Source organism: Chenopodium quinoa, unplaced genomic scaffold (genome assembly GCF_001683475.1).
Source record: "Chenopodium quinoa cultivar QQ74 unplaced genomic scaffold, ASM168347v1, whole genome shotgun sequence".
NCBI classification, from domain to species: Eukaryota; Viridiplantae; Streptophyta; class Magnoliopsida; order Caryophyllales; family Amaranthaceae; genus Chenopodium; species Chenopodium quinoa.
The window spans coordinates 1,478,322-1,491,934 of NW_018743514.1; positions in this window are offsets into that span (position 1 = coordinate 1,478,322).

A 13,613-nucleotide genomic window follows, 5' to 3' on the forward strand; every position below is an offset into this window, starting at 1 on the left:
TCTCTCCTCGCTGTGGTTTCTTTTCTTTTGCCTAACCGGCTTCTTTTTGGGATCCACGACAAACTTGTGGACAGCTAGATCCGGGCTGATGCCTGGCATCTCTTCCACTTCGAAGGTAAAGATGTCTTTGAATTCCTTCAACAAATTATGCAATTCTGCACCCAATTTCGCAAAATCAACCGTCCCCACCTTAATAGTACGCTCCGGACGTGTGTCGTCCAGAGCAATATCAATGTGTTCACCAGCCGGCTGGGGACGGAGTTCATTCGACCATTCCCTGGTCTGCGATTGCTATTGCCTTTCCTTCTTCAAGGCCACCAGCTGGTCGGCCTTTCTCTTCTTGCCGGCTGCAGTTAGAGCAAGCTTGGTTTCCTTGACATCATCAAGGCCTATTGGCTCCTCACCCTGGCCGGCTGCGGCCACTGTGGGATTGACGTCTGAGAGGTAGCACTCTCTAGCCGTCTTCTGATACCCGTTCAGGGAGCTAATGGACCCGTCATCCTTCTCAAATTTCAGCAGCATGAGGGATAGAATAATGACGGCCTTGGATTCGTTTAGAGTCGGAAGGCCAAATATTAGATTATAGGCGGTCAGCTCCTCTACGACCAAGAATCGGACAACCGTGTGGCGTCCATCTCCTTTCTCCCTCGGCCGGATGGGTAGGTTAATCCGTCCGACCGGGTGCACAACCCCATCCCCAAAACCAACCAAGGGGTGAGACACCTTGTGCATGCTGTCGGGCTTGTACTTTAGCTTTGAGAAGCACTTGTAGCTGATGATGTCAGATGAGCTATCGGTGTCAATGAGGATCCGGCCGACCTTCTGGTTAGCCACTTTGCACTAAATGACAATGAGGTCATCATACGGTCGGCGGACCTTGCCCCTGTCCTTTTTAGTGATGACGATCTCAGGGAAGGTGTCAGTAGACGTCTGGCCCTCATCAACTAAACTGATATCTAATTGTCTGACATGGTCCTTGGTGACCCTAATGGTTGGGCCCCCTCCAGCAAAGTCACCTGCTATTGTGTAGATCGACTCTTTGTCAGTGTCCGAACTACTAGCAGGTTGGGCATCCTTTTTAGACGACTGCCCGGGGTTTGTCTTCAGGGTCACCTTAGACTTTGGGATGTAAGACTTCAACACCCCTTTATCAGCCAAAAGGTCCAATAGACACTTAAGACTATAGCAGTTGTTGGTGTCGTGGTCAATATCCTCATGGAAATGGCAGTACTTGTTTTTGTTCCGGCTTTTGGCAGAACCTTTCATAGCAGCGGGCTTCTCTATAGTCACCCTTCTTTATCTCCATGAGGATGGAGTAGCAGTCTTTGTTAAACTCGTACTTTGGGACGTACGGTTTAAACTCTTTCTATTTCTTTCGGAATGGCTGATCAGAGTCGTCAACCGCCAAGATCTCTTTTCTCTTCTTACTCTCTTCAGCTTTCTTAGCCGGCTGAGATTGCTGACTCTCTTTTTTGTCAAACTTCTTGGAATCCGACTGCTTGCTGATGGAGCAGAGCTCGGTCGCCTGTATATAAGCTTCCGCCTCCATCAACACTTCCTAGAGGGTGGCAACTCTCTTTCTGACGAGGTCAAACTTAAAAGTCAACATGTCCTTCAGACCCTTGAAGAAGTATGTGTAAGCCACATCGTCAGACAACCCTTGAATCTAGATTCTCACCAAATTGAACCACCTGACGTATGACCGTAGCCCTTCTCTATCCCCTAGCTGCACTGCACCCAAGTCAAGACTTGTTTTCTTAGCAGGAATATTTATAGAGAAGTTAGAAGCAAACAAGAACGCAAGCATCTTGAAGCTATTGATGTAGCAGGCTGGCAAGTTGCCGAACCATTGTTGGGAGATGCCCTTCAATGTAGTCGGGAAGCATCGGCACCAGGTGGCGTCATCCAACCCCTGCAAGTACATGAGGTTGTTGTAGGCCATGAGGTGGTCTTCAGGGTTGGTGGTACCATCATAAGTACCCACTATGACATTCTTAACCTTGGCCGACTGTGCCGCCTCGGTTATCTCCTTGGAGAACGCAGAAGATTGTTCCCCAAAGTTTAACAAAAGGAGCTGCCAGTCCAAAGGTTGGACGTTTTGTGCCGCCTGACCCCCAAAGAGGGCCGATTGCATGTAAGGTTGTCCATACAGCATGTATGGCTACTGAGGCACATACGGGGCCGAATGGATCATCTGAGGGCCAGTGTAAACGGACAAGCCACTTGACTGACTCTCTCGTATAGATTGAGAATTCCTCATTGAGGTATTTTGGAAGCTGTATGGGTAACTCGACGTTGAAGCCGACTCAGACAGTTGCTGGTTTCTCATCTGCTCTATTAGGAACCGAGCATCAGAGTATGTCTTCTTTAAGCCATCCGACTGAACATGCTGGATGGCCTTCCTCCTCCCAATCTCAGGGAATCGGATCTTGGAAAGATCAAACAAGGGTCTCTTTCCCTCCTTTGATTTAGGATGCAGAGTGCGCTCTCGGTCCCTGACTGGCTTGTTCTTCTCAGAAAGAGAAGGATTCTTGGCTGACTGACCCCTGTTGGAGCCAGCTGTCCTTTTGTTAATCAGGTCCTTTATTTCCCCCTTGAAACTTGTCATGAATTTCATGAGTTCGTCTCGAGTGACTGGGGCTGTACCTTCCGCCGCCTAGTGTTGTCCAGACGATTGTCCGGATAACTCACTTGGACCAGCTTGATTGTCGCCCCGTTCTCTTCTTTCCTTGGGACGGGTGCGTCTGGTTCTAAGTGACCCATCAGCGGCCACATACGTTTCGACTTCAAAGTCGTCATCATTATCATAGTCCGAATAGATCTCAGCTTCAGTCGTAGGCTGTTTCTCATTATGAGGCGGTACAAACTGTTGTGAAGCCATCTTAGAGGTACTCTCCCCACAAACTTCAGTGTTTTCTCTGAGGTGACAGAATTTAGTGTTTTCAATGATTGAATGTTGTTGCCAAAGTGGGGTAAATCTCCTTACTTATAGGGTCATTGGGATTTATGCCTCTGTCCTAGGTTATAGAAACCTAGGACTAATGGGTTGCGCTATTTTTGGGCAGTCTAGGGAATTGGGCCTTGAAGGCCGCCAATTCCATATGGAGTATCTGCCTGCCACGTGTCTAGCCCTGGTAGGTCCACTTTGGGCTCTCCCTAGGGTGACACATATCACGCTCTGGTTGGTCCACATGGCGGGGTAAAAATACCCAAATCTCAAGTAACGAATACATATATTCGACCCAAAAACAAAGTTAATTCAAGATCAATAAGAGAATCAAAATTAAAGCAACAACAAAGATCCACAAATACAATCAGTAAAACTAGTACTAGAAATTAGAAAAAAAAAAAAAAAAGGAAGTAAAGGACATTACTAGAAATTAAAACCCAGTAAAAATACATTAATATAGCTTTGATAAACAGATCTACTAATCTAGAAATTCAAAAACAAAATAAGAAATTGAACTAAATTAGGAACTATTTGTTGATTAATTATAATTAGTAATTATAATTAAACTAGGAAAATTAATTAGACTAAATAACCAGAAAGAGGAGTGTTGCGCTACCGTCGATGACAGTGAGGACACCAGTGAGAAAATTACCGGTGAGCACGCTCGCAGCCGGTGAGAAAATGAGCAAACACCGAGATGAGGGAGAGTGAGACTGAGAGGCGTTCAATACTAATTGGGGTAAGGGATTCTGAAATTACTAAATTAGGGAAGGTTTTATATTTTTTAGAAAAATAAGTCAAACAAACAGAAATATATACATATATTAATTCAAAAAAAAAATACAATATAAAATATAAATTATTTTTCTAAGATTATATATATATATATATATAAATTATTTTTCTAAAAAATATAGTATCAAGTATAAAGTATACGGATGGATGATGGATCGGGTGATAAACGGGTGACGGATGCCACGGATCGGGTGACGGGTGAAACAAAGCCGCACCCGAATCCGTCCCGATCCGTCACCCGCTTCATCCATCACTCGCCCTTCATCTGAAAGGAATGGTGTCCTTCCAACAAGTGTATTCTTCTGATAAAGGGTTCAGAATTATTACAGAGCTAATTCTTTAGTAAGATCAAGTGATCGGAATGCCTAGGTGGAGGCCGCTTCCGATCAGTAATGTCAAGGTACAATTGATATTACAGCTTAATCTTAACTGAACCCTTCGGGTCGAACCCAATCGAATCACCGATCCGAGACGACGAATTAATCCGAAAGGATTCAATGAGTCGACAGAGTTTTACGAATACAGACGTCGGAAATCGAGCCTAGGGCATCGAGACCGAGCGTCGCATTATCACAATCGACAAGTATGAGTGTGGCCATAGCTAGGCTAGGCTAGCTCATCATAGGCGTCAGGCGCGCTATAGCAGCCCTAGCATCATGCCTAGGCGCTGTCGCAGCCCTAGCGTGATGGCTAGGCACCATGGCTGGCTATCGCTAGCACCAGGCGCGCCAACACATCCCTAGCATCATGCCTAGGCATTGTGTGCGAGAGAGATGCGTGGTGCGCATGGTGTGGGAGTGTGGTGCGTGGCAAGAGGCCACCATGCGTGGCTCACTAGCAGCACGCATACTGGGCCATGCGAGCAACGACGATGTGTGGGATGTTGGCACCAGCGCCAGCACGCACCAGCCAACACCAGCGCCAGCACGCACCAGCAAGCATCAGCGATGCTGTTGGGCTTGTGCTAGCATGCTGGGCTAGCTGGCACAGCCAGCTGGGCAGCAGCAAAGGGTGAGACGGTTTATGAGGGAAGTGGGGACCAAGGCTTTGGGAAAGCCTTGGGGATAAAGGTATTGGTCCCCCCACCTCTCCATGGTCCTCACCTAACACTCTCTCTCCTTTTGACACTTGTCGAATTGTGATTGCATTTGTTTATTGATTTATTTTAGAAATAAATTAATTGGCAAATAAATTATTCTCCCACATTGGTTGGGGGATGAGAATCAAGGGATCATTTCCCTATAAATACCAAGCTTGGTATTGGGATTTGATACAACCTTGAGTGGAATTAAAAAGGCAACTCTAAGAAAAGAGTAAACCTTTGATTCGTAAAACTCATAGTTATTTTTTTCCGGGTCTTGACTAACCTTCTAGACTTAGGACGCTCGGGTCGGGTTGAGGGTACGATTCGTCAGAGATCTCGTCTTTTCAGGATTTTGAAGTAAGAGCTCTTTGGGAGCGAAGCACGCATCAAAGGTATAATTCTTGTCCTTAATCTTGTTTGATTAAGTTTATTATGCTTGTTTAATTGCTTTAATTAAGGGGCGGGTCTTGGTGGGTTTCCTTCTGCGTAGTGTCGGGTCACTACGAAACCCTACATCATCCATTTAACGCGGATTTTCGTCCAATTAATTATATCGGGTGGATCGGATTAGCGGATATTCGTTTACGATTGCCATCCCTACCTAGAACTTACATCCAATCCATACCCCATCACAAATTATGGTACAACTCCACCACCTATATCAGATATATATGGATTTTATCCCTATATATTCTCTATCACCCACAAACCTTTAAATTTCTATGATAAATTATTAGTTACACTCTTGTGGAGGTAGGTGTCAAAAACTTACTCGACTGGTATACCTTTTATACCTATTATTTTTAAGCTGGTTTGAACTAAGAAATCTTAAATCCAAATTCAACTTTAACCTGAAATTAAATCAAAATAAACTTTAGCTGATAATTTATCATCAAAATTTGACATGGAATCTGTAAGGAGGGTAGTCCATTGTAAAGGATCAATCTCATGGCCTCATTGCCTAAGGCCCTTTAAAGCCTAGAGCTTTGCACTTTTAAATGCATAAAGATTTGAATTCCTTACTATTTGGGGGATATTGATATGAAAGGAACTAAGCATTGATTTTTTCACCTTATACTTAAAGAAGAGTCGTCAATGAGTTTATAGGAAGAAACTTATAAACCTCATTTGAACTCATAAACTCAAATCCGAATTTTATACTTAACAAGTTTATTTTCCGATGAATTTTATATGTTCGTACGACTGTTTTTAAGTTAGGAGTTCTAGAATTTCCTAATAAGCTTGGATTAGTTTGTGGGTCAAATGATTATGGGCTGGGCTTAAATTTAAAGAAAAAGGTTAAATAAAAAGGTTAAGCTTATAATCAAGGGCTAGGAAAATAAAATGATTGAGGTTTCTAAATAAAAATCGAATGCTCTTTCATTGCAATACTCTACTCGAATCTAGTGGCGATGAAATGTTTTCACTCATCATTGGGTTGTTGGTTGGGGAGACATATTTAGGTGTCTACAACTACGTATTATTTTTCTTTTTAGACGTAAAGCACCAACACATGCAAAAATGAAGGTATGCTACTAAAACTACGAAATTTAAAGAAATCGAAAAGAATTTTGAATGTTTTGAAAACAATTTCGAAGATATTTATTATTACGTCTAATAATGGATAAAAATAGTTAAAATTTAAAAAATGAAACAAAATTCAACCAACAATCTTTTGACTGACCAGAAGGCACAAAGTTACGTTGTAAGCCTCGCATAACATTATATTAGATGTTGCGCACAGTAGGCTCGCACAAATTCCACAGTTGCGCGCAATACTTAAACCAATGAAACAAAAGGAAAATACTCAAGCTATAATATTTCATTTAATTCCTTTGTCCCTCATTTCGCCATTTTTTTACCACCTTTCAAGCTTTCAACTCCATTTTTGTTACGGTTTCAAGCTCTAGGAAGTAGATCTATTATCCATTTTAATTTTTCCAAACTCCAATGTTTGAGCTAAATGGGGATTTTCAAATTGAAGATAGATCCCTAAATTTTGAATTTGGTTAGGTAATTCATGAAACTGTTTTGTCCCATGTTATTATAGCATGTTTGTGAACATTTTGAGAAAATTTAAATTTTGAATTTGGTTAGGTAATTCATGCATACGTTTGTTTCAAGCTCTAGGAAGTAGATCTATTATCCATTTTAATTTTTCCAAACTCCAATGTTTGAGCTAAATGGGGATTTTCAAATTGAAGATAGATCCCTAAATTTTGAATTTGGTTAGGTAATTCATGAAACTGTTTTGTCCCATGTTATTATAGCATGTTTGTGAACATTTTGAGAAAATTTAAATGTAAAATTTGGTTAGGTAATTCATGCATACGTTTGTTTTATTTTTTGCTCTTTTGGTTCAAATTTCATGTTCAAAGTTTCGTTTTTTTTTTTGGTAAATAATGATTTCATTACCAAAAGGAAGCTGCAAAGCAGCAAAAGAGTATAAACCAAGACAGGCTAAAGCCAAAACAAAGAAAAAAGCCAATGAAAGCCCAAGCACCACAAGCCAAGAAGGCAAACACCACCAGCCAAAGGTTAAGGAGCCATAGGCCACCTTCTAGGAAGGGTTCCTATGGAACCAGAACCAAGTAAAAGGCAAGATGAACTCTAAGGAAAGCGGCTACCCTCCAGGAAGTACACCCCTAACCAAAAGAACAACACAACAGACACCAGAGACCAAAGAGATACCTATTGACTCTCAAAACAGCAAACAGAGAGAAAAGTAGAAGACTCCCTAATTACAACATAAGCATCAATCTACTCTTTTCTGGGCATCTACAGGCCACTCTGAACATAATATCTCTAACAAGCAACTGAGGAGACTTAATTTGTCCAGAGAAAATGTAAGAGTTCCTTTGAAGCCATATACTGTATATAGATTCAGTGAAGCCATGTTCAAAGTTTCTTTTGTTGCTCATTTGGATCATACTTGCTAATTACATTGTTTATTGAAGTATTTGAACAATAATTATTATATTTGGAATTTTGAACTTTAAAATGGCGCGAAGTCGTGTTCATGTGTGGCTTATTCTTTTTCTTTGGCCATGTTTAGTAGCAATATTTGGTTTTAGGAATTATAATAATAATAATAATAATAATGAATTATTATTATGCATTCTCATTTCAAGATTAATGTAAACTAATTTAGTTTGACAAATGCTAAATGCTAGAAAATAACCGGAATGATGAAATTGTGATTAATTTGGTATATGTGTTTCTATCTCTTCCAACTACTGGATCCCCCAAGCTAGTTCCAATTGATTAGGCAATTAGAGTTTAGACCATTTATAGCCGTTATGCTGCTGAAATGAGCCTAAAATCCTTATGTTTCATCATTTTTCGATTATTTATAAATTTAGCATAGGAAATTGTGCTATATTTAGTAAATTAATCATTCATTTCCGTGACGTAGCATGTCTTCTCCATTTGAGGACGCTCGAGAGGGTTTAGAGGGGGCAACGATGGGCCCGTGAGGCCTCCCCTTCGAAAGAGGGCGACTCACTCTTGTGAGCACGTTCGGGAGTGTAGAGCTGGAGTAGCGCGATGGCATCATACAGAGATGGTTTGGGAGGCACCTCCTAACTTGGATCCTCAGGTTCTTCAGTGGGACTCGGACCACCATGTTTCAGTCAAAGGACGATGTGGTATCGTGAGCATCTTATTGTTTCACTTTGATGACAAAAGTCCAGGAAGCATCTAATTACTTATGTAAAAAATTTGATGAGATTAGCAATACTCTGATCTCAATGAAATTAAGGGAGAAAGTAGCAAAATAAAATCTCAATACGTTCAAATGCTCGAGTACCAGAAAGAGATAGATGAAAAAACGACAAGGTTTAAGTTATTCACTTATTTCTCTTAATAAACAATATCTCAAGTCTCACTAACTTTATAATTTGATAGGTTGAAAGAAAAATTGATGAAATTAATTAATTCTTTCTTAATTAATCAAAAGTTTATTATTAGATCATTTTAATTAATTTATTTACTTATTTATTGTATGCTATATACGTTTTAATTTACGTTTTTGTAATGCTGTACTCTAATTTTTAATATGCTTATGAAACTTGTTTATTTATAATTTGTTATTATTGTTTGTTTATTATCCGTTATTGTTTGTTTTTAGCTATATTTTTATAATCATTTTTATAATATTAAATCCTTACAATATATGAAATGTCTGATTATTTTGAAATCATGGTCATAATGCATGCATTGTATGTCAATTGTTCACCCTTGTATTATCATCATTATCAAGTTGAGCACCCATACACTTTAATGTTTGTTATGATGATAAAGAAGTAAATGAACCTTATATTGTCAATAGTTAACCACTATATTGTGAAATTCCACTGTATAGTACAAACAAATGTCTACTCTCTTCCATTGCATTGTCACTTTAATGTTAGTCCCTAGTCACATGTTGCTACTTTCTTAAAGCTATTTGTTAAGTCTTTGACATTTAAAGTAAAATGCCAGTTCAATTATAAAAGGTGAATCTATGTAGTCTATTTAGAAATAATCCAAGTGAAATTGTTTTTAATCTTATTACTAGTGTGTATCCCGGGTGATGCCCCGAGTTGCTAGTTTGTGTAATTCTTTAATTTAATATATGCTCGAGAGTTTGTATAGTTGGTGTGTGTAGTGGTTCGGGCGTTGCCTTGGGTGTCACTTTTTTTTTTTTTTTTACAATCATATGTATTTTACATTCTAATCTTGTGTAAAATAAATGAATTATATTACCTCTAATTTACTTAATAAAAGAAAGGAATATATAATATTATGTGAAATTTGAAACATTAATAAAAGTTGGTTGAGATGGTAAATGTATTACCTATATGTATTTCGTATCTTGTTCAAAGCATATTTTATTTTGTTAAATGAAGTGGCTAGCTTACGTGGCGCATATACTTTGGATGGTGACGTGGCATTGTGACATGGCACACATATTTTGAAGAGTACCACGTGGCACCGTTCCTTTAAAAGGAACGCCTTTTAATATAGAGTATAGATTAGTTGTATATATCAATAACTATGAACTCACATTAACTTTTATATATATATATATATATATATATATATATGTGTGTGTGTGTGTGTGTGTGTGTGTGTGTATATATGTATGTGTATATATATGTATATATATATACATATATATATACATATATATATATATACATATATATAGGGTCGGGATCCGGTGAGAACCACCTTCTACGTGAGAACACATCCTATATGTGAGAACCAATCTCAGCCATCAAATTGTATTCAATCCAACGCATGTGATTAATCACATAAAACTCCTAAAATCACACCTAACTGTCATCTCTCTCCACCTAGCTAACTAACTTCTCTCTCCACCACGAGCTTCATCAATGGCGCCTAATCAGTAACGTTGTTTCTCATTGCTTCAAATTGCTTCATCAAAGTAATCATAAGCAAGTTCACACCGACCTTGCTCGCCTTGCGCTATATTACTAATCGTGATTGCAATCGCTGCTACAAATCAAATTCGCCAGGTTATTGAATTGCATGTTAATTGGATGATAATTTTTGATTTTTGGTTTGTTCTGTTCTTATTAATTTGCATATTTAATTGCATCAATCACCAGGTTATTGAATTGCATGTTAATTGCATGATAATTTTTTATTTCTGAGGTTTGTTCTGTTCTCATTGAACTTGCTTGTTTAATTGCATCGATTATGGATTTGATTGAATTTACTTCTTTGAAATTTTTTGAATTAAATCAACAATTTAGGTTTGATTAATTTTATAGAAATTGGAAATTTGCAATCAAATTTAAAACGAGCAAATGAATTGAAAATGAGCAAACCTAAATATTTGTAATAATATAAAAAACATATAATGAGCAAACATAATTAAATTGAGCAAATTCAAAAAAAAATGAGCAAATATAAAAAGGAGCAAAAGAGCAAAATAAGTTGGTAATGGTGGTGGTGGTAGGGTGCAGGGGACAGGGGCGGCGGCGAGGGAGTGAGAGTGAGACAGGTTGTGGTGGTGATATTGGTGGTGGTAAGGTACAGGGACAGGGGCGGAGGAAGGAGAGAGAGTTTGGTGGTGGTGGTGATTGTACAGTGTAAGATAGAGGGTGAGAAATGGGATTCAGGTCATTAACATGAGTTGCAGAAGCAGTGAAAGTGAAAGAGGTAGCTGTAGCTAATGAGCAAATATTTAGTTGCTCCTTTATCAAATGAGCAAGTGGTTTTGCTTCTTAGATTGAGCACTTCTGTGTGCTGTGATAATCTGAAATTACTGTGTGTGTGTGTGTGTGTGTGTGTGTGTGTGTGTGTGTGTGTGTGTAAGTGAGTGTAAGAGTGAATGTGTTAGAGTGTGTGTGTGTCTAAGAATGTATGGTTTTTGTAGGCAAATATGCTATACTGAATGCTATATATGCTAGGTTTTGCAAATCATAGTGAAGGGTAGCATTATCAAGTTTTACTCCTTTTCAAATCATCTAGTTTCTGCTATCAAAGCATTGAGTTCCTTGGTTTTCTTACCTGCACACAAGCCCCACCCCCCTTCTTCTTGGTCTATTTCCTGCACACCAACCACACTCCCTTCTTACACTTCCTTATACAAACCTATTCCCCCCTCCCCCCTCATCTTTCTGTTTGCAATTCTGATTTCTGAATCTGATTTCAGATCTATTTTAGATTCTGAAATTATTTTTTGTGTGTGTGTGTGTGTGTGTGTGTGTGAGTAAGTGTAAGAGTTATGCTGTAAGTAGTAATTAGTATGGTTAAAAACATGATTCAACAACACACATGAGATTTTTAATGAGCTTCCTTAAACTATTTTATGGAATTGTTACTAACCTGTTATTTCTATTATATTTAATGTCAGAAATGATGAGCAACAACGAAGAACTTGACAGTCATTCTAGTACCATCACAAATGTGGCAACTACTCCTACAATAGTAGTTTCTCCTAAAGTAGCACCTTTGCTCACTCCTGGAGGAACAAAAGAATGGCTTCCAATATGCCCCAATGAGTTGAAATAAGCTATAGGGATGAAGTTTAATAATCTTGAAGAGGGCCTTGAATTTTATAAAAGATACGCATTTGCTGCTGGATTCAACACAAGAAAGTCTAACACTAAAAGGCAAAGAAGAAGCAAAGAATTGAAATCACAGTATATCTTATGCAATAAAGAAGGATACAAAGAGAAAAGAAAGCCTACTGTTGAAAAAGATTTAAATAACAACGAAGGAGAAAGCAATGAAGAAAAAACTTCAATCAAAAGGAAGAGACTCGTTACTCGTGTTGGGTGCAAGGCACATATTGTCATAAAGCATTGTGATGATAACAAATTCATAGTGTCACAATTTCATGAGGGACATACTCATCCACTTTATACACCTAGTTGCAATCTCTTCCAAAAAGAAGGAAGAAAAATGAACATATTGCACAAAAAAATAATTGTGAATAATTCTAAGGTACGACTTTCAAAGTCTCTTATGTTTCATGAATTTTCTGTATGTTCTAATAAAAGCAGTATGCTCATTTGAAAAATGAGCATTTAATTGTTTGTTTATTTGAAAAATGAGCATTAAATTGTTTGATCATTTGAAAATTGAGCATTAAATTGTTCAAATGAGCAAGCAAATAATTGAATTGTTTGCTCATTTTAAAAATGAGCATTAAATTATTTGCTCATTTGACAAACTGTTTTGTTCTTTAAATAGGTGAATATTGATCCTGTTACAACTTTTCGAATGATGAAGGAAATTGTTGGAGGATATGATAACATCGGTGCATCTAAGCAAGATTTCAAAAAATTTCATAGAGATTTGAAAGCATACATTCAAGGAAGTGATGCTCAAATGTTCGTGGATAACTTTACCAACAAAAAGCTAATGTGGAGCGCTTTTTTCTTTAATTTTGAGATGGATGAAGATTATTGCCTTTGTAGAGCATTATGGGCTGACCCCTTTTGTAAAAAGAGTTACGCTCTATTTGGTGATATGGTATCCTTTGATACCACATACCAAACCAATAGGTAATTCATAAAAATCACAATTCACTTTTATGTTATAACTATAGCTTAAATTAATAACTTTGTTTTAAATGAACTTAGTATAACTATTTGCTTATTTCACAAATGAGCATTGACTTATTTGCTCATTTCAGAAATGAGCATTCAATTATTTGCTCATTTGACAAAAAAGCAAATAATTGTTTGCTTATTTCACAAATTAGCATTGAGTTATAAGCTCATTTGACAAATGAGCAATCAATTATTTGCTCATTTGTCAAATGAGCATTGAATTATTTCAGTAGCTAATGACAATTCTGATTTCATAATCTGATTTCAGATTCTATTACAGATTATGAGTGCGTGTATGTATGTGTATGTGTGTGTGTGCGTGTGTGTGTCTGTATCTAAGTACGTGTGTCTGTGTATTTATGTGTGTGTAGTTATTTGATCATTTAAAATTTAATCTGTATGTGTAAACAGGTACAACATGGTGTTTACTCCATTTACAGGGGTTGACCATCATAAGAGCTGCATTACTTTTGCTGCTGGTTTCATAGCAAAGGAAGATATAGTGTCATTTGAGTGGTTGTTCAGATCATTTCTCAAGGCAATGGGTGGAAATGAACCGAATTGTATGATTACAAATCAAGATCCAGCAATGAAAATTGTTGTTAAAAGTGTGTTTAACAAGACGGAACATTGCTTCTGTATGTGGCACATAATGAAAAAGTTACCAGATAAGGTGGAGAAATCAATCATGCAAGAAGAAACTGGTTTCCTA